The 24638-nt window shown below is 38.3% G+C and overlaps 1 non-coding gene across 1 annotated transcript; it reads right to left on the bottom strand.

Annotated features, from left to right (window-relative positions):
• Positions 1-783: 783 nt before the first annotated feature.
• On the bottom strand, positions 784-887 carry LOC114675255 (small nucleolar RNA U13). The gene has a single exon (XR_003726339.1). It is a non-coding gene; the product is annotated as a small nucleolar RNA U13 (small nucleolar RNA).
• Between the last annotated feature and the right edge of the window lie 23751 nt (positions 888-24638).

Below are 24638 nucleotides of genomic sequence, written 5' to 3'. Positions count from 1 at the left end.
ATTTTGTGGATACCGCTGTAAACAATTTAAATAGGTTTTCAATTATTTTGGATTGTTAGAGCAGTGTATCTTCTGAATATGCACTAAGCGGAGGTGAACACTAGGGTGGCCCAGATTTATGCAGATTACAAAGGTGGCCAGGTGTGGTGGCTCATGTCTGTAATCCTAGCACTTTGGGAGGCCTAGGCGGGAGGATCGCTTAAGCCAAGGAGTTCAAGACCAACCTGGGCAACAAAATGAGACCTCGTCTCTACTAAAATTAAAAAAAATAATAACAACAACAAAAACAAAAAATGTAAAGTACATCCCTTCCATGCATATGTGTGCATCACACACATACATACAACTCCTTTATGCTACATTTTGGTTTGTTACTTACTTAGTTGTCTTTGCTCATACTAGGATAAACTTACCTACTCTAAGTAGGTACAGAAAAATAAAAGTCTGATTCTGGAGTGGAAAAAAAAAGTAGAAAGATTTTCAAGGCCCAAGTTAATCTCTGCCTGGAATTCTATTCTGAAAGGGCAAGAACAGCTGAGACAGAATCTTCTAACTTTCGGTCCTTCCATTCTTTGAGAAACTGCTAAGGTGCTGGAGGTAAAAGAGTGACTCAGTAGCCTGCATACCAGTGAAGGATGTTTCTATTTTATTGGGAACATGCAACTACAGTTATTTCTCATATAACATTATTTTAAACATTATTCTACGCACAACATAAAATTTTACTAATAGGCTCTTACATCCTTATTCTTCATCAGAGTAAATAGTAAGTAATTTTTTTCACATCAGATGGGTAATGCACCAGCGTCGTAAGAAGGTTTGAGGGAGGCACATCTCACACACGAGCATGAAAACCCAATCATCATGCTTATGAACCACAAAAAAACTATGTACTTGAATGTTATATATATATATTTAGTTCCTCAAAATCCTGAACATGGGACATAGAGAGTAGAAGAAAGGTTACCAGAGGCTGGAAAGGGTAGTGGGGGGTTGGGAGGAGAGGTGGGGATGGTTACTGGGTACAACAGAAAATAGAAAGAATGAATAACACCTACTATTGATAGAAAATAGGATGACTATAGTCAGCAATAACTTCTTTGCATATGTTTAAATAACAAAGAATGTAACTGGATTGTTTGTAACTCAAAGGATAAATGCTTGAGGGGATGGATACTCCATTCTCCATGATGTGCTAATTTCGCATTGCATGCCTGTATCAAAACATCTCACATACCCCAGAAATATATACACCTACTATACACTCACAAAAACCTTTAAAAATAATTTAAAAAAAAATTTTTTTAAATCTTGAACATGACTTTTAGGCATACACACTCTCTTTTTATTCAACCAAGATCTGACTCTTCTAGAAAGAATAATTTAAAAATATAATAAAATAATTATACATCATAATCAAGCAGGGTTTATTCCAAAAATGTAAGGTCTCAGCTGACATTTAAAAGGCATTTGATATTTGCAAACTATGCACCTGACAAAGGACTAGTATCCAGAATCTATAAGGAACTCAAGCAAATCATCAAGAAAAAACAAATAATCCCATCAGAAAGGGGGCAAAGAATAGACTTTTCTCAAAAGAAGTTATACAAACAGCCAAAAAACATATGAAAAAATGTTCAACATCACTAATCATCAGGGAAATGCAAATTAAAATCACAATGAGATACCACCTTACTCTTACAAGAATGGCCATTATTAAAAAGTCAAAAAAATAATAGATGTTGATGTGGACGTGGTGAAAAGAAAATGCTTCTGCACTGTTGGTGGGAATGTAAATTAGTACAACCTCTATGGAAAACAATATGGAGATTGCTTAAGATCTACCATTTGATCCAGCTATCCTACCACTGGGTGTCTATCCAAAGAAAACGAAATGATCAAACGAAAAAGATACCTGCACACACACATTTATAGCAGCACAATTCACAGTTACAAAGATGTGGAACCAACTCAAGTGCCCATTGACCAATGAGTGGATAAAGTAGTATTCCATGGAATACTACTCAGCCCTAAAAATGAATGAAATAATGTCTTTTGCAGCAACTTGGATGGAGCTGGAGGCCATTATTCTAAGTGAAGTAACTCAGGAAAGGAAAACTAAAAATTGTATGTTCTCACTTAAAAGTGGGAGCTAAGCCATGAGTATGCAAAGGCATACAGAATGATATAATGGGCCTTGGAGACTCAGAAGGGGGAAGTGAGGGATAAAAAAATGCTACATATTGAGTACAATGTACACTACTCGAGTGATGGGTTCACTAAAATCTCAGAATTCATCACTGTATAATTCATCCATGTAACCAAAAACCTCTTGTACCCCAACAGCTATTGAAATAAAAAATAATTGGAAAGAAAAAAAAAGTATTTGGTAAAACACAATGCCCATTCTGATAATAATTCTTCGTCAACCAGAAATATAAAGACACTTCCTTAACAAGATAAAAAATATCTTTCATAAACCCATAGCCAACATCATGTTTAATGTTACTAAAAACATCAAACAACAAAAAGCTAGAAGCACTTCCACTGAAGTAAGGAAGAAACAAAGAATTCCAGATACCACCACTGTTGTTCCATTGTTGTTCAACATTGCCCTATAGGTTCTAGCTACTATGATAAGACATCATTAAACAGCAATAAGAGGAAAAACTTATCAGTATTCCCAGATGATGTGCTTGTTTGCCTGGAGAAACCAAAACAATCTAATGGAAAATCAATGTACCAAATAATCAAATTTATTAAGATGGACCAGTTATTTAAAAAATACACAAAACTCATTTATATCATTTTTTTTTCTATAAATTAGCAATATATAGTTAGAAAATGTATTGGGAAAACATCATGTTAGTAATAGTAACATATGTTTTTTAAAGTTAGCTTGAATATGCACAATGTGTTCCACTACATGTTCATCTGCAACTTCCAGCAACAGAAATGACCACTGTCTTGAGTATTTACTATGTTCCAAGCTCTGAACTGAGACCAAACTTCCCAAAATGTAGTACATATGTGCACACTTTCCATTTTAATATTGATTTTACTGTATATTATAAGGAAAAAACTAGCACATCCAACCTGTGATTTCATGGATATCATTGCTTAGGATGAGCTTTAAGAAGTCTCTTTTAGAAAGCAAATTTATTCCTTGAGGAATCGCCATATTGTTTTCCATAATGGTTGAACTAGTTTACAATCCCACCAACAGTGTAAAAGTGTTCCTATTTCTCCACATCCTCTCCAGCACCTGTTGTTTCCTGACTTTTTAATGATCGCCATTCTAACTGGTGTGAGATGGTAACTCATTGTGGTTTTGATTTGCATTTCTCTGATGGCCAGTGATGATGAGCATTTTTTTCATGTGTCTGTTGGCTGTATGAATGTCTTCTTTTGAGAAATGTCTGTTCATATCCTTTGCCCATTTTTTGATGGGGTTGTTTGTTTTTTTCTTGTAAATTTGTTTGAGTTCTTTGTAGGTTCTGGATATTAGCCCTTTGTCAGATGAGTAGATTGCAACAATTTTCTCCCATTCTGTAGGTTGCCTGTTCACTCTGATGGTAGTTTCTTTTGCTGTGCAGAAGCTCTTTAGTTTAAAGGATCTAGAACTAGATGTACCATATGACCCAGCCATCCCATTACTGGGTATATACCCAAAGGATTATAAATTATGCTGCTATAAAGACACATGCACACGTATGTTTATTGCAGCACTATTCACAATAGCAAAGACTTGGAATCAACCCAAATGTCCATCAGTGACAGATTGGATTAAGAAAATGTGGCACATATATACCATGGAATACTATGCAGCCATCAAAAAGGATGAGTTTGTGTCCTTTGTAGGGACATGGATGCAGCTGGAAACCATCATTCTTAGCAAACTATCACAAGAACAGAAAACCAAACACCGCATGTTCTCACTCATAGGTGGGAACTGAACAATGAGATCACTTGGACTCAGGAAGGGGAACATCACACACAGGGGCCTATCATGGGGAGGGGGGAGGGGGGAGGGATTGCATTGGGAGTTATACCTGATGTAAATGACGAGTTGATGGGTGCAGCACACCACCATGGCACAAGTATACATATGTAACAAACCTGCACGTTATGCACATGTACCCTACAACTTAAAGTATAATAATAATAAATAAATTAAAAAAAAAAAAGAAAGCAAATTTATTTCAGTTAATAAAAGGAAATTTTATTTTAAAAGGGAAACGGGCAAACAGTAATCAAGGCAGTGTAGTGATAGGTCCATTTGCCCCTCTGCACCCACCTCTGTCTGCCTCCTTCTCTCTGTCCTCTACCAAGAGGCTGACTGGCATGGACCATATCATCAACTCCCTTGCTTCTGGCATTTTGCTGAGCTCAGCCAATGGGAAGCCCCAGCAGGAGATGGCAGGTAGGAGGAGAGTGAGGCTGAGGTACATGCTCAGTTCCCTCCTTCCTCTCCAGCTGGAGTGTTGCAGGCTGACTGGGCCCTTCATTGATGGCCATAGTCCTGCAGCCTTCTCTAAACAGCTCCCCAGTTCTGTGTGTGTTTTCTCCTCTTGCCCCCTTCAGGCCTGGCGTGATAACAGATCCCCACAATTGCTAACCTTGGGTCCTGCACTGTCCCTCAGTTGGTTCCCTTGAGCCCTGCCCACACTTTTGTAACAGATCCCTTTCCTAAACTTTTCTCAAAATTACTCTGACTGATATGGTAATATAGGAATGACTCAGGTCTGGGAAGCCACACTGTGCTATTAAGTCATCATAACAACCTTTTAAGATGAGTATCATTATCCCTATTTGACTCAGGATGAAAGTGCAGCTTAAAGTCTAGGTAACTTAGCCAATGTCACTGAGCTATTAAATGGCAGGCCCAGATGGGCAATCTGGGTTCTGTCTGTCTGCTGTCAAAGCTTCCTTAGGCTTGATCACTTCACCACACAGCCTCTCAGGTAAACACAAAACTGTGTCCCACCTTGCTGCTAACCCATCACTTCCTTGTTGTAGTTCCTCCAAGTAAAATATAATAGTAACTCCGGCCAACCGTGACCTAACTCCTTGGGTTTCTTTTCAGTGCCAAATGTTTTGGAAGGTCTTGTTCTGAGGAATGGTTGGTTATGTATCCTTGCATTTAAAATCCCCTCAACTATCTAGTGGTTTGGGGGTTCAGTGAGGAAAATGAGCCCTATACTAATCTTTAGTATCCTACAGAACTGACACTGCTGTAGTTAGTTATGTCCCATTTGAGGTGATAAAAATAAAGCACAGTAATCCCACACCCATCCAAGAATGGCAGACTCCTGAAGTGATGCCAGCCCTTATTCACCCACAAGAGTTCTCATAACATTTAAGCCAACTAATAATAATGACTCACGCTGTTCTCTTTCTTTCCATGCATTTTAAAGGTTTCATAAACCACATTACACTTTATAAAATCATTCTTTTCTGGGAGAGGACTTACACTTTACTCTAGAAATAGAGAGAGAAGATCAGAAATTTTAAATAATTTGATGAAGTGCATTTCACTTTTTACTGAGAAAAATTTGAGGGATATTAACCTTTATTTAGTGTTTTCATTTTTTCTTCCTCACTTGGAGAACAACTAATTTTATAGATTCGAGTATTTAATACTTTCCAAGTACAAATTATCTTTTCAGTTTTTAATAACAATAAAAGAGATTCAGGTCCCCACATAGTCGTTAGAAGGAAGTGTAGCATTGTAGATAAGAGCTTGAACTTTGGCATCAGCAGCCCTGCGACTGAGTCCCCAGTTGTGTTATCTCAGGCACGTTTTTCAATCTCTCTGTGTCTCAGGTTCTTCATATGTAAAATGAAACTAATAATGGCGTTGACTTCATAGGGTTATTGGGAGAATCCACGTAAAACTTTAAACATGGGGCTTAATACCAATTACTATTATTACTCTATGGAACCTTCTGTGATAGGCACTGAAGAGGGTCAAAGATGAAAGAATCTCTGCATGCAGGTGGATTATAATTTTATAGAGAAAGAATGAGAATAAACAACTACAAAAAAGGTACAACTAATGGATGTTCCAACAGAAATACAGAGTGTCATAGCAACACAGAGGATGGAGAAATTATTTCCAGCTTTGTATTCCAGGGAAAGATGCATGACAGAGATTGCATTTACACTGACCCTGAAGATGGGTGGGGATTTTAACAGTTTGATTAGGGGGAAGGGAATCTTAGGCAGAGGAAACAATGGGAACCAAGGTCCAGAAGAAAGACCATCAGTGTTGTACTCAGAGAAGAATGAACGGTGATGCTTAGCTGAAGCACAGTATGCATTAGGGTTGAGGGAGACAAGGGGACTAGAAGGGTGGACAGCAGAAGACAAAGCATAAGATACGCTGGAGGTGGATGGGCATATGGGCACATAAGAAACTAAAGCCAAGAAGGAAAGGAAAACTGGAATAGCGTCAGCAATTCTGGGTCCTACTCCTGATTTGTATTAATTAGGCCATAGGACCTCTGGATTGAGTGTTCCTTCACTTAGGAATGGAGGGCATTGGACCAGATGATAGGCAAGATCCTGTTCAGACACATCATTGTAAGTCTAAAAAGCCAAGGTGGTTAGTAAGCCATCTTCAGCCTGAGTCAAAATGCAGTAATGATGTGTGCTGGTGATGTCTCGGGTTGAGTGACCATATCAGCTGCCCTTCGCAAACCTTTAAATTGCAGGCCAAGCCACCTTTCATTGTGTCCAGTCTGAAAGGGGAACAGCCCATATGAGACCAGAGGTATACATCTCTCCTAACAGAGCTGAAAGATCCCCCCATGAAAGAAGATAATGACACATTAAAAATAGGACTTCCCCATCATCTATCTTGGGGCAAAAGCAAAGACTACATGGTTTGGCCTTAGTAATGATGCAATGAATGCAACCATTGTTTGAATAACATAATAATAACATTTGGCAGGGGTTTCTAATTTTGCTAATGGGAGAACAGCAATTTTAACCAACACTCTCACAGAAGACACATAAAAAACTAATGAAATATGAATCAATGAAAATCTAATGAAGGGACAGAAATCACCCATTTTAATGAAGATAATTTAACATAAAGAATTGTCAACTAGGAATGAACTTATTAATCAGGTAATGGAAAATGCAAAACAAAAACACTAAGTTATGACAAAGGTAACATCTGCTGCAGGCTGCTACAACTCCTGGGGTTGGGAAGCAAAGGAAAGAGACATAGGAATTATAAAAACTTAGAAGCTTGGAGGAGAGTCCCGTTGGGCTAAGACCCAGACCTCTCAGGAAGTGACATCAACCAGTGGTGCCGGTGTCTCATGGGGGAGTGGTGGTGGGGAAGGGTGGCAATGAAGGTGATCTGGAGTGTTAGAAAACTGCAAACTACATTTAACTGCCACTGTCAAGGAGCCATGCTTCTGGTGTGATGCTCACAGGAACACAAAGCAAACAGGAAGGAGAATATCCTTTCCTCCATCTCCTGCCTTCCAGTCTCCTCTAGTGCTCCCTAGGTGGCCAGCTTGAAAAGAAAAATGGGTTTGCACAGTCCCTGCCCCAACATCACAGGATGGAGTACAGAAGAGTGCTGTATCAGTCTTGCTATAACAAAATACCACAGACTGGGTGGGTTAAGCAACAAAAATTTATCTCTCACAATCCTGGAGGCTGGAAGTCCAGGATCAAGGTGTCAGTCACCTTGGTTTCTTCTGAAACCTTTCTCTCTGGCTTGCAGCTGATTTCCTTTTGTTTCCTCTCATGGCCTTTCCTCTGTGTATGCACATCCCTGGTGACTCTTCTTCTTATAAGGACATTAGTCCTGTTGGATTAGGGTACCACTCTTATCACCTCATTTAACCTTAATTCCCTCTTTACAGGCCCTATCTCCAAATACAATCACATTGGGGGCTAAGGCTTCAACATGGGAACACAACTCAGTCCATAACAGATGGGTTTGGAGCAGAGAGACAATTACATTACTCACCTGCACAAAATATATGAAACATCCTAAAAATCATCTAGGAGCTATGAGATGGTGAGAAACAATCAGACTAAGATCCAGAAAAGAACAGAAACCTTAAAAGTTAAGAAAAGCACTCAGAGCAACTTCTGACCTAGGGGCTTTTTCTGATTTGGAAGGGACCACTGAGATGCACTTTCAACAACTTCATGGGACTTGGGGATAAAAGTTAAAATCTAGGCCCACAAAATGTGGGAACCCAGGTAAAGAACCCCTCTTTTCACTGAGATTTTGAAGGCTGCACCCTTTAAGGAAGAATGAAAAGGAAGTAAATGAGCCTTTACAGGATTTGCTGCTTGGTTTCACCATCATCCGGGGGCTCTAAAAATCCCAACCTTTGACTTTGAATAAAGGTGATACTAGACTGCTCTCACCCCCAGGATCCAGCAAAAGCAAAAGCAAATCTTTTCCAGAAGAAAGTAGCATCATCCTAGGTAACAAATAATTGATACAAATAATTTTTTGTATACAATATCCAGCACACAATAAAATATAACCAGGGACATGAGGAAACAAGATAGCATGGCTAAGGATAATTGAAAACAGTGGATAATAGAAAAAAGTAACAGATGGGTGACATATATAGAATTGTTAGATACAAACTGTAAAATTACCACTTATTATATTGAAGAACATAAAAGCCAAGCATGAACATTTCAGCAAGAAAGAGACAATATAAAACATGACAAAGCCAACTTCAAAGAGAAAATACAAATTTTAGGGCTGAAAAATAAAATGATCAAAATTAACAACTCAATTAACAGCTTTATCAGCAGCTGAAGAGAGAATCAGTGGATGGGAAGAAGGGTCACAAGAAATTATCCAGATTAAGTCAGGGAGAGACCAAAGGGAGGAAACTATAGAAGAGTGAGATTACAAAGGACAGAATGAGAAGGTCCACATTATGTTTATTGGAATTCCTAAAGGAGAGAAGACAGAAAAACAGACGATTTTATATTTAAAATCCAGCCTAGACAGATCATAGTTAAATTGCAGAAAACTAAAGGTAAAGACAAACTTTTAAAGGAAATCAAAGAAAAAGACAGACACTTTTAAAAGAACTGTAGTTAGACTGACAGCTGACTTCTCAACAGCAAGAGTAGAAAGCAGAAAACAGATGATTAATATATCCAATGTACTGAAAATAAATGACTGACAACTTAGAATTCCATATCTGATGAGAATATTCTTCAATAAAACATGCAAAATAAATATTATTTCAGGCAAAAATTGAGAGTTATCTATGAGAAAATCAATGCTAAAAAATGCTTTAAAGCATTAAATAAAGCTCTTCAGGCAGAAGGAAAAAAGAAAATGACCCAAGATCAAATGTTAGAAAGACAGAAAAAGAAATGAAGAACTATGAAAATGATAAATATGTGGCTACATGTAAATGAACTTTGTATAAAACAGTAATAGCTTGTGGATTTAGAAATTTTATTTAAATATACGTAGATATAGATAGGTTGAAATAAATAGGTTAAAAACAAGAAACCCAACTAAATGCTGTTTATAAGAAATCCATCAGAAACAAAAGAAAACGGAACAATTGAAAGTAAAATGATGGTAAGATGTATACCATCCAAATACAAACAAAAAGAATTCTGGTGTAGCTTTATTCATATCAGACTAAATGGACTTTAAAGTCAACATTCTTTGTAATAATAAAGATAAAATGTATCAGGATGATATAATAACTAAGTTGATATGCAAATAGCATGGCTTCAAAATATATACAGCAAATTAACAGCACTACAAGGAGAAAGAGGTAATTTCCACTATCATAGTGAGAAATTATAACATCCCTCTCCCAATAACTGATAGTTACCCGACAAGAATCAGTAAAAATACAGAACTGAACAAAAGAGCTAACAAATTTGATCTAATGGGCATCTATAGAATACTCCATCCAACACCTGCAGAATACACTTTTATTTCCTAGTACACATTGAACATTTACAAAAATTGACTATATACTGGGCCACAAAACAAGTTTCAACCAATTTCAAAAAATTAAAATCTTGAAAAATACATTCTCAGATTGAAAGGAAAATATTTTAAAAATCAACAACAAAAAATGATCAGAAATCTGTAAAGATTGAGATTCCCTTCTAAGTAACCCATGGGTTCAAAAAAGAAATTACACTAAAATTTACAAAATATTTTCCCAACTTCTTATTTTGAAAAATTTCAAAATCATAGAGAATTTGAAGTAATACAAAAACACTTGAATACACTTCTCTTAGAATCATGAGTTGTTAGCATTTTGCTGTGCTATTTTTCTTTCTTTCTATGTGTGTGTATGGCCTGTTTAAAAAAATTGCAGACACCATGTTACTTTACTATATATTCTATAAAAATAAAGATGCTCCCCTATATAACCACAATATCCTTACCACCCCAAGAAAATTAAAATTGCTATAATACTATTTACTGCAGAATATTTTCAAATTTCTTCAATTCTTCCAATTATATTCTTTATAGCTGTGTTTGTTTGTTTTTGTATTCAGGACCAGTTAAAGATCATGAATTATTTTCAGTTGTTATGGCTCTTTAGCTCCTTTCGTCTAGAATAATCATCTTTTCTTTGTTTTATTTTATGGTCTCTCATGACATCGACATTTTTGAAGAGTCCAGGCTGATTTTCTTATGGAATACCCCATGTCTGATTGTTTCCTCATTATCAAGTTTAGCTTCAACATTTTTGGTGAGAAAACTACATAGTTAATGCTGTATGCTTCCCACTGACTCACATCAGGAGACATAGAATGTGTTTATCCCATTTTTGATGATGCCAAGTTTGATCACTAGGTTAGGTGAAATATCAAGGAGCCACAAGGTACTTTTCTCACTTTGTAATTAATAAGTAATCTGTAGTGTGATAGTTGGAGATGATGTGAACATCCTGTCCTCAAATAAGTTTTTACTCTCTGGTAGAAATTATTTTGAACTATATGAAAAAAATGCTACATATCAAAACATGAGGGATGCAACAAATGTAGTGCCTAGAGGGTATTTTATAGCCTTAAAATGCATAAAACAACCTTAATACTAATGAGCTAAATATTCATTTTAATATGTTAGAAAAAGAATAGCAAGATAAATCCAATGAAAGTAGACAAAAATAATAAAAAAGAAAAATATTTGAATAGAAAACAAATATATATTACAGAGGATTAACAAAGCTAAAACTTGATTTTATTTAAAAGGCTAATAAAACCAATAAACTTCTGGTTAGTCTAATCTTGAAAAATAAGAAACAGCACAAATTTTCAAAGTTAGGACTGAAAAACTCTTATAGACACTAAAATGATAAGTTGACATTGTAAATATTTTATATTCCTCAAAAGAAAATTTAGATAAAATAGACAATCCCTATATAAAGACAACTTATCAAAATTGACATGATAAGGAATAGAAAAGCTTGGTGAAGAAGAACACAAAATGAATTTAATGCATAAATAAAAACCTTCCAATAAAGAAAATCCCAGATCTACATGGCTTTATTGATTAGTTCAACCAAACAATTAACAAAGAAGTAGCTCTTAATCTATTGTTTTTATGGAGTCTTGCTCTGTTGCCAGGCTGGAGTGCAGTGGCACGATCTCGGCTCACTGCAACCTCTGCCTCCTGGGTTCAAGCAATTCTCCTGCCTCAGCCTCCCAAGTATCTGGGACTACAGCCGCAAGCCACCATGCCCAGCTAATTTTTGTATTTTTAGTAGAGACGGGGTTTCACCATGTTGGCCAGGATGGTCTCGGATCTCTTGACCTCATGATCCACCCACCTCAGCCTCCCAAAGTGCTGGGATAACAGGTGTGAGCCACCACACCTGGCCTTAGCTCTTAATCTTAAACAGACTTCTCCAGATAATAGAAAAAGGAGTAAACCCCAACTTATTATCTAATCCTAGTATAACCTAGGCTGCAAAACACCACAAGGACATAATGGGGTAGATGTAAAAATCCTTAATGAAATATTAACAAAATATAGCACTATATAACAAAGTTGGCATTATCCCAGGAATGCAAGGCTGGTTGAGCATTAGCAAATAAATCAATGCAATTTGTTACAATAACCAACCAAAGGGTGGAAATCATATGCTTATTTCAATTGATGCTGATAAAAACTTTATTTGTACAGCTTCTATTCATGATTTAAGATTTTAGCAAATTAGATACAGAAGGAAACATCCTTAATCTGATAAAGAGTATCTACCAAAAACCTACAGCAAACATCATCCTTAACGGTGAAGTGTTGAAAGCTTTCCCTTAGAAATAACTTTTTATTAATCAATTTCTCAAACATACACAAATTGCAGAAATTGCTAAATTAATACTCATGTACCCATCACCTTGAGTGTATTGTCTCTGATATTAGAAGTAAGACATGTGTGCTTATTAGGATATTTTCTATTCAACATTGTTCTGAGAGCTCTGGCCAGTGCAAAAGTCATGAAGAGGAAAACAATTAAAAATAAGAAAGAAAGAAAGAAAGAAAACCATCATGACTTGCAGATGATGTGATTGTATGCATAAGAAAATCCAAAATAACCTACAGGTAATTAATTAGAAATAAGATAGTTTAGCAAAGTTGCTGGATATACAGTATATTTAAAAATCAATTGCACTTCTATATACCAACAACAAACAGAAAATGAAAAATTTAAAACACACCATTTAGAATAGCATCAAAAAAATACCAAAGATCCAAAGGTAATGTTAACAAAATATGTCCAAGATCTCCACTAAAAAATTTACAAAATTTTGTTGACAAAAATTAAAGAAGACTTAAATAAATGAAGAGATTGTTTATCAAAATGAATCAGAAGAGTCAACATATGAAAGTATTGGTTCTCTTCAAGTCCACAAATTCAATGTAATTTCAATAAAAGTAATAATGTTTCTACTTGTTTGCTCTGTAAAACTTGATAAGCAGATTTTAAAATGTGCATGGAACAGCAAACGGTCAAAGACAGGCAAAATCTTCCCGCAGATACCACAGGCAGCTCAGGGACTGCACTACAAAATGATCCCTGACTGGCTGCATTTTAAGGTTTTACTCAATTTTTTCTTCTCATATTCCTTCTGTGTAATGATGAAAATGATACAGAATGGGATCAGAATCAGCCCAACCTGCCACATTACACCTCCAAAATTCAGTTTTATGTGCAAAAGAAAGAGACTGATATAAAGAAATTTCAAGAGCCTTTTTAGCTCTAAACAGTTTCTCCTTCATTAATTCAATTTACACTTGTCATGCATTACGTATGTAGGAGACATGGGTCTAAGCACCCTACACGTGCTACCTCTTTTCATCCTCAGGGTACACTAAACATCTCCCATGTACCCAGCACAACTGTAGGCAATGAGGATTAAGGATGACCCAAACATACCCCTTATGCTCAAGGAATTCACCATCTAGACAAAGTCACAAGAGTTTGTTTTCCTGTCTTTCATATCTTTCCTTCTCCCTCCCTTTTTTTGCTGCTTCAGCTCTTCTTTCTCTCTGACTGAACTTCCATATAGCTGAACATATGTCTGGCTGTCAACACATGGCATGTTTTGCAAACAGATAAACAATGGCACAGATGCAGCGCATATATATAAATAAATACATATATTATATATATTTATTCCTGGCCCACAGATTCCCTAGCTTGGCTTCATCAGACTCAGCAGAAAGTTTTGATAATTCTCTTTCAAAAATTCCAGAATCCACAAGCAGTCCATGTATCCTCTGGCAAGTGGTAAAATTTTTCGATGTCTTCTTTGGTGTGAAAGCCAGAACACCTTTTCCCCTCTCTTTCAATTCAGAGGCCTTTAATACCAAAGCCTTCATCCTCACTCTCAACTATTTGAGATGTTTTGACCAAAGGCTGCATTGTTCATTAAAGGTTCTTTTGTTTTTGCATTTGGCAGTGATTCATTATCTTCTCTGTGCCAGTGGGTCAGCCCTACTGGGACATGGATGGGCTGTACTCTAAGAGGCTTAGGTCTATATTGCCTGCTTAAAAGTAAAAATAAATCATGTTGCAGATAGTAGAGGCTGCAGCTGTATCTCACATCAATTGCCATTTCCCTGCATGTCGGCCTGATTGACCAAACCTGCATTTCTTTGTCTGAGAGCTTTCTCTTCTCTTGCATACAATAGGCCCAAAGTGCTCGTGTACCCTACTCTCCAGCATCCCTCAATCAGTGGCCATTGGGAGGTGATGGATAAATGCCCCAGTTTTCTTGCTTTTCAGTGGGATAACTCTGAGGCACTGGATCCCAGAGTTTCCACTTTGAAATTTGCTTGATGGTGTATCCTTTATTGGCTTCCTTCCTTTTCTTCTCTCTTCCCCACTACCCCCTCTACCAGTCTTTCCTGGGATCACCCATGAATAAACTACCTGCACTTGAATCCTTGTGTCAGAGTCTTCTGTGGATCCTCAAATTAAGACAAGCTATAATTCAACTTTTGAAAAAAAGATGATCAATGATAACACAGGATCTCCTCAACCCTGGACTTTTACTTGTGGTCCAGGAGGCAATCCACAATTTACAAATGTTCCTGGATGTCAATGAAAGCAGCAGCAGATCTGAAGATGTTGCAAATACCATGCCCAAATTCTACTGGGTCACTTGGTCTGGAGAGAATTTCTCCCAGCAGCTAAGTCCTGTCCTCCAGCCATGTGGAGATCGTAGTGGAGGAGAGAGTGACAAAGTTGGATCCTGGCACTTCTTCTACTCCTGTATGGTTTCTTGTCTCCTCCTTCTTAAGATCACATTTTGCTCCTTTCCCTTATAAAGAGTAACAAGTACACAAACAAATCAATAAGGGAAAACAGGAATCTAAAAAGAAAGTGAAGATGACTCTGATTGTTCTAATAGTTCATCTGAAGATCAATTTCTACTAATTCTGAGTTAACATTTCACTTCTAAAAACTCACGTTAGACCTAAGAAGTCAAATGTCATTTAAGAAAAGTAGCTCCTGACAGAAAGTTTTTAAAATGTTTCTGTACTATTCATCTTCCATTTGCTTCTCCAAATTTTTCAGGGAAATCCCAGTGGCCAAATTTGACTTATTATAAGATTAATATGAAGAGGGAGGTAACAAGAGTTTGGGATAAAAGTGAGGCCATTACATCTCAACTCTTAATCTGTTCGATAAGCTCTACATGAACACTAACAGAACTTTTTGTAGTGATGGAATGTCCTAGAGCTTTGCTGTCCAATACAGTAGCCAATAGCTACACATGCCTACTGAGTACTTGAAATGTGGATAGTGCATTCAATATGTACTGCAATTATTTAAATCATTTGTATATTTTGTTATTGTATATGTTGTACAATATAGCTTTATAACTGTATTATACTAACGGTTATTCCAGTTGCAGTTTTTTCCTCTCATCCTCTTCTTCTCAGTGAAGCCCTGGCTTGAGCTAATTTTTCGGTCTTTGACCCAAGCATCCCTTTCAGGATTGATTTTCTGCTCTTGATTTCCAGACCTTCTCACTGTCCACCACCTCCCCAGTCTTTGGGATCTATTGGTAGAGTTGCCTTCATGAGGGAAGTATCATATACTTGAAGTCATCTGTCTTCAAGCCAAACTCCTCTGTAACCTCTTTTCTATTGACTCAACTTAGAGGGAGGGACATCAAAGAAAATATGGCTGCCTGCCTCAAATCTTACATTACCTATGTAGTACCTCCTTCCCCTCATCCTGGGCTTCCTCTTCATTTGTAGAGGAGACCTTCACAAATGATCCCTTGAGTAGTGAGGCAGATGCTATCCGATGTCTGCATATGTCCCCTCGGAGCCCTTTACCATCTTCATCCTCACCTGTCCCCCTCTGTTCCACACACAGCTGACATCTGCATCTCTATGTTGGAAGACAGTCCTCGGGTTGCAGAAGTGCCTGGAAGTCCATAATGCAGGGAGTCCTGATCCATTAATTACCATGGTGGTGGTGGGGAGAGGGTCTCTAAATAGTCTAGCTGTCTTGTTCCCTGATGAGGACCTACACTGCCCCCAGAGTAGGGCTGTCCCCCTCTTCCGGACATTGCTGGATATCTCACCTTCTGGGCACTCTCCCCGTTCTGCTCCCATTTCCTTACTGGATTTTTTGAATCTTCATGTCAGAGGCCACTACTGGGGAATCCAACTCAAAACAAGTGTTGTTTTGAAATAAAAAACCAAACCTTAAAATCCACTAGTTTTTTAAACAATCTCTTTTTTGAAAAAAAAGTTTGCTTTTAAAGTGACCAGTGGGTGGAAATGTCTTGCAATTAAACATTTAAAAAACATTTAAAAACATTTTGAGCCTAGCAGAACAGATCAGTCCTACCTTGAACTCTTGAAAAAGTTTTTACCTGTCCCATGAAAATGTGTTCCTAAAGGTGACCAATTCAAACATTTGAATCAATGGATCAGTGTCAGGCCCTCAAAATAAAAAAGGAAAGAGAGGGATGCTTTTCTATTGAGCAAATATTTGTTGTGGGTGCACCATGTTTGAGGCATCTGTGCCAGATGAAGAGATGAAAGTAACAGCACACCCAAGTTGCTCTCAATTTAACACAGTTTCAGATAAGGAAGATGCTAATCACATTGCTGCTTTGCCAAACGTACTTGGTGACAAAGAGTTTTCAAAGATGGAATTGGGCTATTCAAAATCGTTTTAAAAAATTCACCAAAGGGCTATTTTGTGACCTAGTTTCTTTATTAAGTAATAACGTATGAAACGGCTTGTTTTCAGTCCTCAGCAGCTGCCAAAACCTGAATGTATTAAATCCAACAGATCACAGCCATTCGGGAGATCTATTAATAGCAAGATAATTTTCAAGTCCACTGTACTGAGTAGAATTTTGTTTTTTAGTTTGGCATAAAAAGCATTCCATATAACGTCTGGTGAGTTGTGTTTTGAGGTTGCATTTTAAAAAATAAATCAGGCTTGTTTTCAATTAAGGCAACAATAAATCCATCATTGTCCGGTATTTTGGCTTGGGATATTGTGGTACCACAGCTAATATCTAGGTTTGTGGATACCTAAATTAAAACACACTTGTCTGTTTTATGTTCTTGTACTATGTTTCTTGGTATTTATTAGGCATTACACAAATGAAAGAAAAAAATAGCTCTTTGGCAAGGAAGCAAGTCGTGATGATCCCATGAAGTATATTATCTAATGTGGACCCTGGTCTACTTGGGACATCTCAAATGAGGGAGAAGAACTATACAAGGTCAGAAAAGGCAACACTTGGCTGGGTGCAGTGGCTCACACCTACAATCCCAGCACTTCGAGAGGCCGAGGAGGGCGGATCATGAAGTCAGGAGTTTGAGACCAGCCTGGCCAACATGGTGAAACCCTGTCTCTACTGAAAATACAAAAATTAGCATGGTGGCACACGCCTGTAATCCCAGCTACTTGGGAGGCTGAGGCAGGAAAATTGCTTGAACCCGGGAGGTGGAAGTTGCAGTGAGCCGAAATCGCGCCATTGCACTCCAGCTCTGGGCGACAGAGCAAGACTCCATCTTGGAAAAAAGAAAGAAAGAAAGAAAACGCAACACTTTCTTTTTCCTGTTCAAATCATTTATCAAATCCTTCAGTGTACGTGTATGTGTATGTCTCATTTAACAAATTGTTCCCTACCACAGGGTCAAAAAGATATTGTGAATGTTAATTTTTATGTGCCAACTTGGCTAGACTATAGCATCCAGTTGTTTGGCCAAACACCAGTGTAGATATTACCATGAAGGTGGTTTTTAAAATATGATTAGCATTTACATCAGTAGACTTTTACAAAGCAGATTACTCTCCATAATGGGGGCAAGCCTTGTCCAAACAGTTGAAGGCCTTAAGAGAAAAAAAGGCTGAGGTCCCCCAATGAGGAAGGAATTCTGCCTCCAGACTGCCTTTGGACTCAAGACTGCAACATCAACTCCTGCCAGAATTTCCAGCCTGCTGGCCTGCTCTGATGATTTCAGACTTGCCAGCCCCCACAACTATGTGAGCCAATTCCTTAAAATAAATCCCTCTCTCTGTCTCTCTCATATATATATTATATATACATATATGTGTGTGTGTAAATGTATACACACATATATGTATATATACACACACACGCATACGTATCTCTTATTGGTTCTGTTTCTCTAGAGAACCCTTACTAACACAACTATTCTCCTTTGTGTGCTTCTAAAAGTTAAGTTTGGGATTTTACAACTAAGTTTTTAACCCATCTGGAATTGATTTTGTAGATATATTCTGAATTTATTTCTTCAGCCAATTTCATGTGCTTTGGGGAATAAGAAGAGGTAAACGTGTGTATTTACCAGTCCTTTTGGACTAGACGTTTTGGTATCCTTTCAAAAACATACACATCTAGTCCTTATTGTAGAGATTCTGGTTCAGTAGGTCTGAGGTAGGGCGTAAGAACCTAAGTACTTTGTTAATTCAGATAATTCTGAAGTTCACTATCTTAGGAGAAAATATAGGTGAATATTTTTGTACTCTCCACATGAGGAACATCTGAGAATGATGTTTAAGGAAGAATCCATTAAGAAAAAAGCTTGAAATATTTGACCACATTAAGTACTTTTGTGAACTTCTTATTGTAGTTTAAAGTGTACCCATAAAATGTTTAAACTCCTGTACAGTAAGCAATACCATAAGGAAAGTTAAAAGTAGAATGACAAACTAGGGAAAATGTGCAACATGTATGACACAGTTTGAGGCATCTCATAATTTTTTTTTACATACACATATGTAAAAAATTTACCAGTATTTACCAGTAAATACTGCAGAGGCAACAGAAAAGAGCAGAAGGACAAAGAACCTGAGTTAGGGACTCTCACTGTCTCAGTCGGAATCCTGACCCCAGCACTTACAAATAGGTGGACACAATACTGAACCTCTGCCTTTGTTTTCTCATCTCTAAAACAGGAATAATAATAACTTTATAGGGTCATAGTAAATATTAAAATAGGTATGTCTTGTAAGGGCTTAGGCACATAGTAAGGCATCAATAAATACTAGCTTTTTAATTAAAAAATTAACATCTCAAAGAAAAATAGGCAGAAGACATAAACAATTCATTAAAAGCAACAATATCAACTTAATACAAATGGTGATGAACTTAAAAAATGTTCTCAGTAGGAAAATACAAAATAAAATATGGTATTATTTTCATCATTATCATGAATCAGATTAGCAAAGATGAAAAAGGTAGACAAAATCTCAGGTTGGAGAGGGTGATGGGAAAAAGAGATTTCCACACATTGCTCTGTGACTGATATTCAGTATGGTTATAAAGGTAAATAACTTATCCCACTACTACCCACTACCCCAGCGGCCTAGGTCTCTCCCACAGGACCTGGGCCTCTCCAGAGTTCAGCAACTGAAAGATTACCTCCAGGACTTTGCTCAATGCTAAGGTTAGCATCCATTCTGTGGTTAAGTATTTAAAATATCATCTCTGAATATAATCTTTCTGTGGAGTATTCTGACTGTATATCAGAAGTTCAAATATGTATACCAAAGAACTAATGAGAAAAATGTATAAAAATGTATGTACATAGAAGTTTATCATAAAATTGGAAACAACCTAAAAGTCACACAAGATACTTTGGTTTGATAAAACTATACATTGGGAAATTATGCACACCATAAAGTGAGAACATTAAAATGTCCCCAGTGTGTAATTATTGGGAAAAAACAAGTTATAAAACATCATGTTTCATATGATTTCATTTGGGTGTGTATTTTTCATGTGTTTGCATGTGATATACATATATATACACACATATATATATATGTATGTACACACACATATATATAGTTTTTAACAGTATTTGGCTGTGGTGAATTGCAAAAAATGGCCACTAATTATTTCTATCTCTGTATGCCTGTACCTTTGGAATGTGACTTTGGCACTCCTCCCATTCAAAGGTGAAGTCTATGTCTTGACCTTTTGATCCTGTGCTTAGCCATGTAACTTGCTTGGGCAAAGGAACATTTGCAGATGTACTAGTAGAGGCCTGACAACGGTTTCTGTTTTGGAGCTTTGCCTCTGCTGCTGCACTTGCAACCCCAAGATCACAACATGACTAGAGAAAAACTGAGGTGCCCTGGCCAACTGTCAGCTGTGAGTGAAGCAGTCCTCAACCATCCAGCCCCAGCCAAGCCTCTAGAAGACTGCAGAGATACATTGAGCCCAGCCCAAATTGCCAATGCACAGAGCCATCAGGTAATCATTGATTTTTGCTTCAAGTCACAGCGTTCTGAATGATTTGATATATTTTCTCAGGTCCTATGGTCTGAATGTTTTTCTCCCTTCAAAATTTGTGTTGACATCTAATCCCCAGTGTGATGGTATTAAGAAGTGAGGCTTTTGGGAAGTGATTAGGTCATGAGAGCAGAGCCCTCATGAGTGGAATTACTGCCCTTACAAATAAAGCTTGACAGCGCCCTTTTGCCCTTCCATCATCTGAGGACACAGAAGGTGTCCTCTATGAGAAATGGGTCCTCACCAGACACTGAATCTTCTGGCACCTTGGTCTTGGACTTCCAGTGTCCAGAACTGTGAGCAACAAATTTCTTTTGTTTATAATTACTCAGTCTAAAGTATTTTGTTATCACTGGAACAAACTAAGACACCAGGATAATAGAATTTGGATACTTAAAAGTTTAAAAGCAATTTTTAGTAACTCTGCATTTTCTGAACATTTACAAAGAAGATGCATTACTTTTAAAATCATAAAAAGGGCGGAGCAAGATGGCCGAATAGGAACAGCTCCAGTCTCCAACTCCCAGCGCGAGTGACACAGAAGACCGGTGATTTCTGCATTTTCAACTGAGGTACTGGGTTCATCTCACTAGGGAGTGCCGGACAATCGGTGCTGGTCAGCTGCTGCAGCCCGACCAGCGAGAGCTGAAGCAGGGCGAGGCATCGCCTCACCTGGGAAGCGCAAGGGGGAAGGGAATCCCTTTTCCTAGCCAGGGGAACTGAGACACACAACACCTGGAAAATCGGGTAACTCCCACCCCAATACTGCGCTTTAAGCAAATGGGCACTCCAGGAGATTATATCCCACACCTGGCCGGGAGGGTCCCACGCCCACGGAGCCTCCCTCATTGCTAGCACAGCAGTCTGCGATCTAACCGCAAGGCAGCAGCGAGGCTGGGGAAGGGGCGCCTACCATTGCTGAGGCTTAAGTAGGTAAACAAAGCCACTGGGAAGCTCGAACTGGGTGGAGCTCACAGCAGCTCAAGGAAACCTGCCTGTCTCTGTAGACTCCACCTTTGGGGACAGGGCACAGCTAAACAACAACAAAAGCAGCAGAAACCTCTGCAGATGCAAACAACTCTGTCTGACAGCTTTGAAGAGAGCAGTGGATCTCCCAACACGGACGTTGAGATCTGAGAACGGACAGACTGCCTGCTCAAGTGGGTCCCAGACCCCTGAGTAGCCTAACTGGGAGACATCCCCCACTAGGGGCAGTCTGACACCCCACACTTCACAGGGTGGAGTACACCCCTGAGAGGAAGCTTCCAAAGCAAGAATCAGACAGGTACACTCACTGTTCAGTAATATTCTATCTTCTGCAGCCTCTGCTGCTGATACCCAGGCAAACAGGGTCTGGAGTGGACCTCAAGCAATCTCCAACAGACCTACAGCTGAGGGTCCTGACTGTTAGAAGGAAAACTATCAAACAGGAAGGACACCTACACCAAAACCCCATCAGTACGTCACCATCATCAAAGACCAGAGGCAGATAAAACCACAAAGATGGGGGAAAAGCAGGGCAGAAAAGCTGGAAATTCAAAAAATAAGAGCACATCTCTCCCGGCAAAGGAGCGCAGCTCATCGCCAGCAATGGATCAAAGCTGGACGGAGAATGACTTTGACGAGATGAGAGAAGAAGGCTTCAGTCCATCAAACTTCTCAGAGCTAAAGGAGGAATTACGTACCCAGCGCAAAGAAACTAAAAATCTTGGAAAAAAAGTAGAAGAATTGATGGCTAGAGTAATTAATGCAGAGAAGGTCATAAACGAAATGAAAGAGATGGAAACCATGACACGAGAAATAAGTGACAAATGCACAAGCTTCAGTAACCGACTCGATCAACTGGAAGAAAGAGTATCAGCGATTGAGGATCAAATGAATGAAATGAAGCGAGAAGAGAAACCAAAAGAAAAAAGAAGAAAAAAAAAAATGAACAAAGCCTGCAAGAAGTATGGGATTATGTAAAAAGACCAAATCTACGTCTGATTGGGGTGCCTGAAAGTGAGGGGGGAAATGGAACCAAGTTGGAAAACATTCTTCAGGATATCATCCAGGAGAACTTCCCCAACCTAGTAGGGCAGGCCAACATTCAAATTCAGGAAATACAGAGAACGCCACAAAGATACTCCTCGAGAAGAGCAACTCCAAGACACGTAATTGCCAGATTTACCAAAGTTGAAATGAAGGAAAAAAATCTTTTTTTTTAAAATTATTTTTTATTATTATACTTTAAGTTCTAGGGTACATGTGCATAATGTGCAGGTTTGTTACATATGTATACTTGTGCCATGTTGCTGTGCTGCACCCATCAACTAGTCAGCACCCATCAACTCATCATTTACATCAGGTATAACTCCCAATGCAATCCCTCCCCACTCCCCCCTCCCCATGATAGGCCCCGGTGTGTGATGTTCCCCTTCCCGAGTCCAAGTGATCTCATTGTTCAGTTCCCACCTATGAGTGAGAACATGCGGTGTTTGGTTTTCTGTTCTTGTGATAGTTTGCTAAGAATGATGGTTTCCAGCTGCATCCATGTCCCTACAAAGGACACAAACTCATCCTTTTTTATGGCTGCTCATCATCACTGGCCATCAGAGAAATGCAAATCAAAACCACAATGAGATACCATCTCACACCAGTTAGAATGGCGATCATTAAAAAGTCAGGAAACAACAGGTGCTGGAGAGGATGTGGAGAAATAGGAACACTTTTACACTGTTGGTGGGATTGTAAACCAGTTCAACCATATGGAAAACAGTATGGCGATTCCTCAAGGATCTAGAACTAGATGTACCATATGACCCAGCCATCCTATTACTGGGTATATACCCAAAGGATTATAAATCATGCTGCTATAAAGACGCATGCACACGTATGTTTATTGCGACACTATTCACAATAGCAAAGACTTGGAATCAACCCAAATGTCCATCAGCGACAGACTGGATTAAGAAAATGTGGCACATATACAACAAGGAAAAAATCTTAAGGACAGCCAGAGAGAAAGGTCGGGTTACCCACAAAGGGAAGCCCATCAGACTAACAGCAGATCTCTCAGCAGAAACTCTCCAAGCCAGAAGAGAGTGGGGGCCAATATTCAACATTCTTAAAGAAAAGAATTTTAAACCCAGAATTTCATATCCAGCTAAACTAAGTTTCATAAGTGAAGGAGAAATAAAATCCTTTACAGATAAGCAAATGCTTAGAGATTTTGCCACCACCAGGCCTGCCTTACAAGAGACCCTGAAGGAAGCACTAAACATGGAAAGGAACAACAGGTACCAGCCATTGCAAAAACATGCCAAAATGTAAAGACCATCGAGGCTAGGAAGAAACTGCATCAACTAACGAGCAAAATATCCAGTTAATATCATAATGGCAGGACCAAGTTCACACATAACAATCTTAACCTTAAATGTAAATGGACTAAATGCTCCAATTAAAAGACACAGACTGGCAAACTGGATAAAGAGTCAAGACCCATCAGTCTGCTGTATTCAGGAGACCCATCTCACATGCAGAGACATACATAGACTCAAAATAAAGGGATGAAGGAAGATTTACCAAGCAAATGGAGAACACAAAAAAGCAGGGGTTGCAATCCTAGTCTCTGATAAAACAGACTTTAAACCATCAAAGATCAAAAGAGACAAAGAAGGCCATTACATAATGGTAAAGGGATCAATTCAACAGGAAGAGCTAACTATCCTAAATATATATGCACCCAATACTGGAGCACCCAGATTCATAAAGCAAATCCTTAGAGACTTACAAAGAGACTTAGACTCCCATACAATAATAATGGGAGACTGCAACACCCCACTGTCAACATTAGACAGATCAACGAGACAGAAAGTTAACAAGGATATCCAGGAATTGAACTCATCTCTGCAGCAAACAGACCTAATAGACATCTATAGAACTCTCCACCCCAAATCAACAGAATATACATTCTTCTCAGCACCACATCACACTTATTCCAAAATTGACCACATAATTGGAAGTAAAGCACTCCTCAGCAAATGTAAAAGAACAGAAATTATAACAAACTGTCTCTCAGACCACAGTGCAATCAAACTAGAACTCAGGACTAAGAAACTCAATCAAAACCACTCAACTACATGGAAACTGAACAACCTGCTCCTGAATAACTACTGGGTACATAACGAAATGAAGGCAGAAATAAAGACATTCTTTGAAACCAATGAGAACAAAGATACAACATACCAGAATCTCTGGGACACATTTAAAGCAGTAGGTAGAGGGAAATTTATAGCACTAAATGCCCACAAGAGAAAGCAGGAAAGATCTAAAATTGACACTCTAACATCACAATTAAA

The sequence above is a fragment of the Macaca mulatta genome, chromosome X (genome assembly GCF_049350105.2).
Source record: "Macaca mulatta isolate MMU2019108-1 chromosome X, T2T-MMU8v2.0, whole genome shotgun sequence".
Taxonomy (NCBI): Eukaryota; Metazoa; Chordata; class Mammalia; order Primates; family Cercopithecidae; genus Macaca; species Macaca mulatta.
This window is presented reverse-complemented; position numbering and strand designations above follow the sequence as displayed.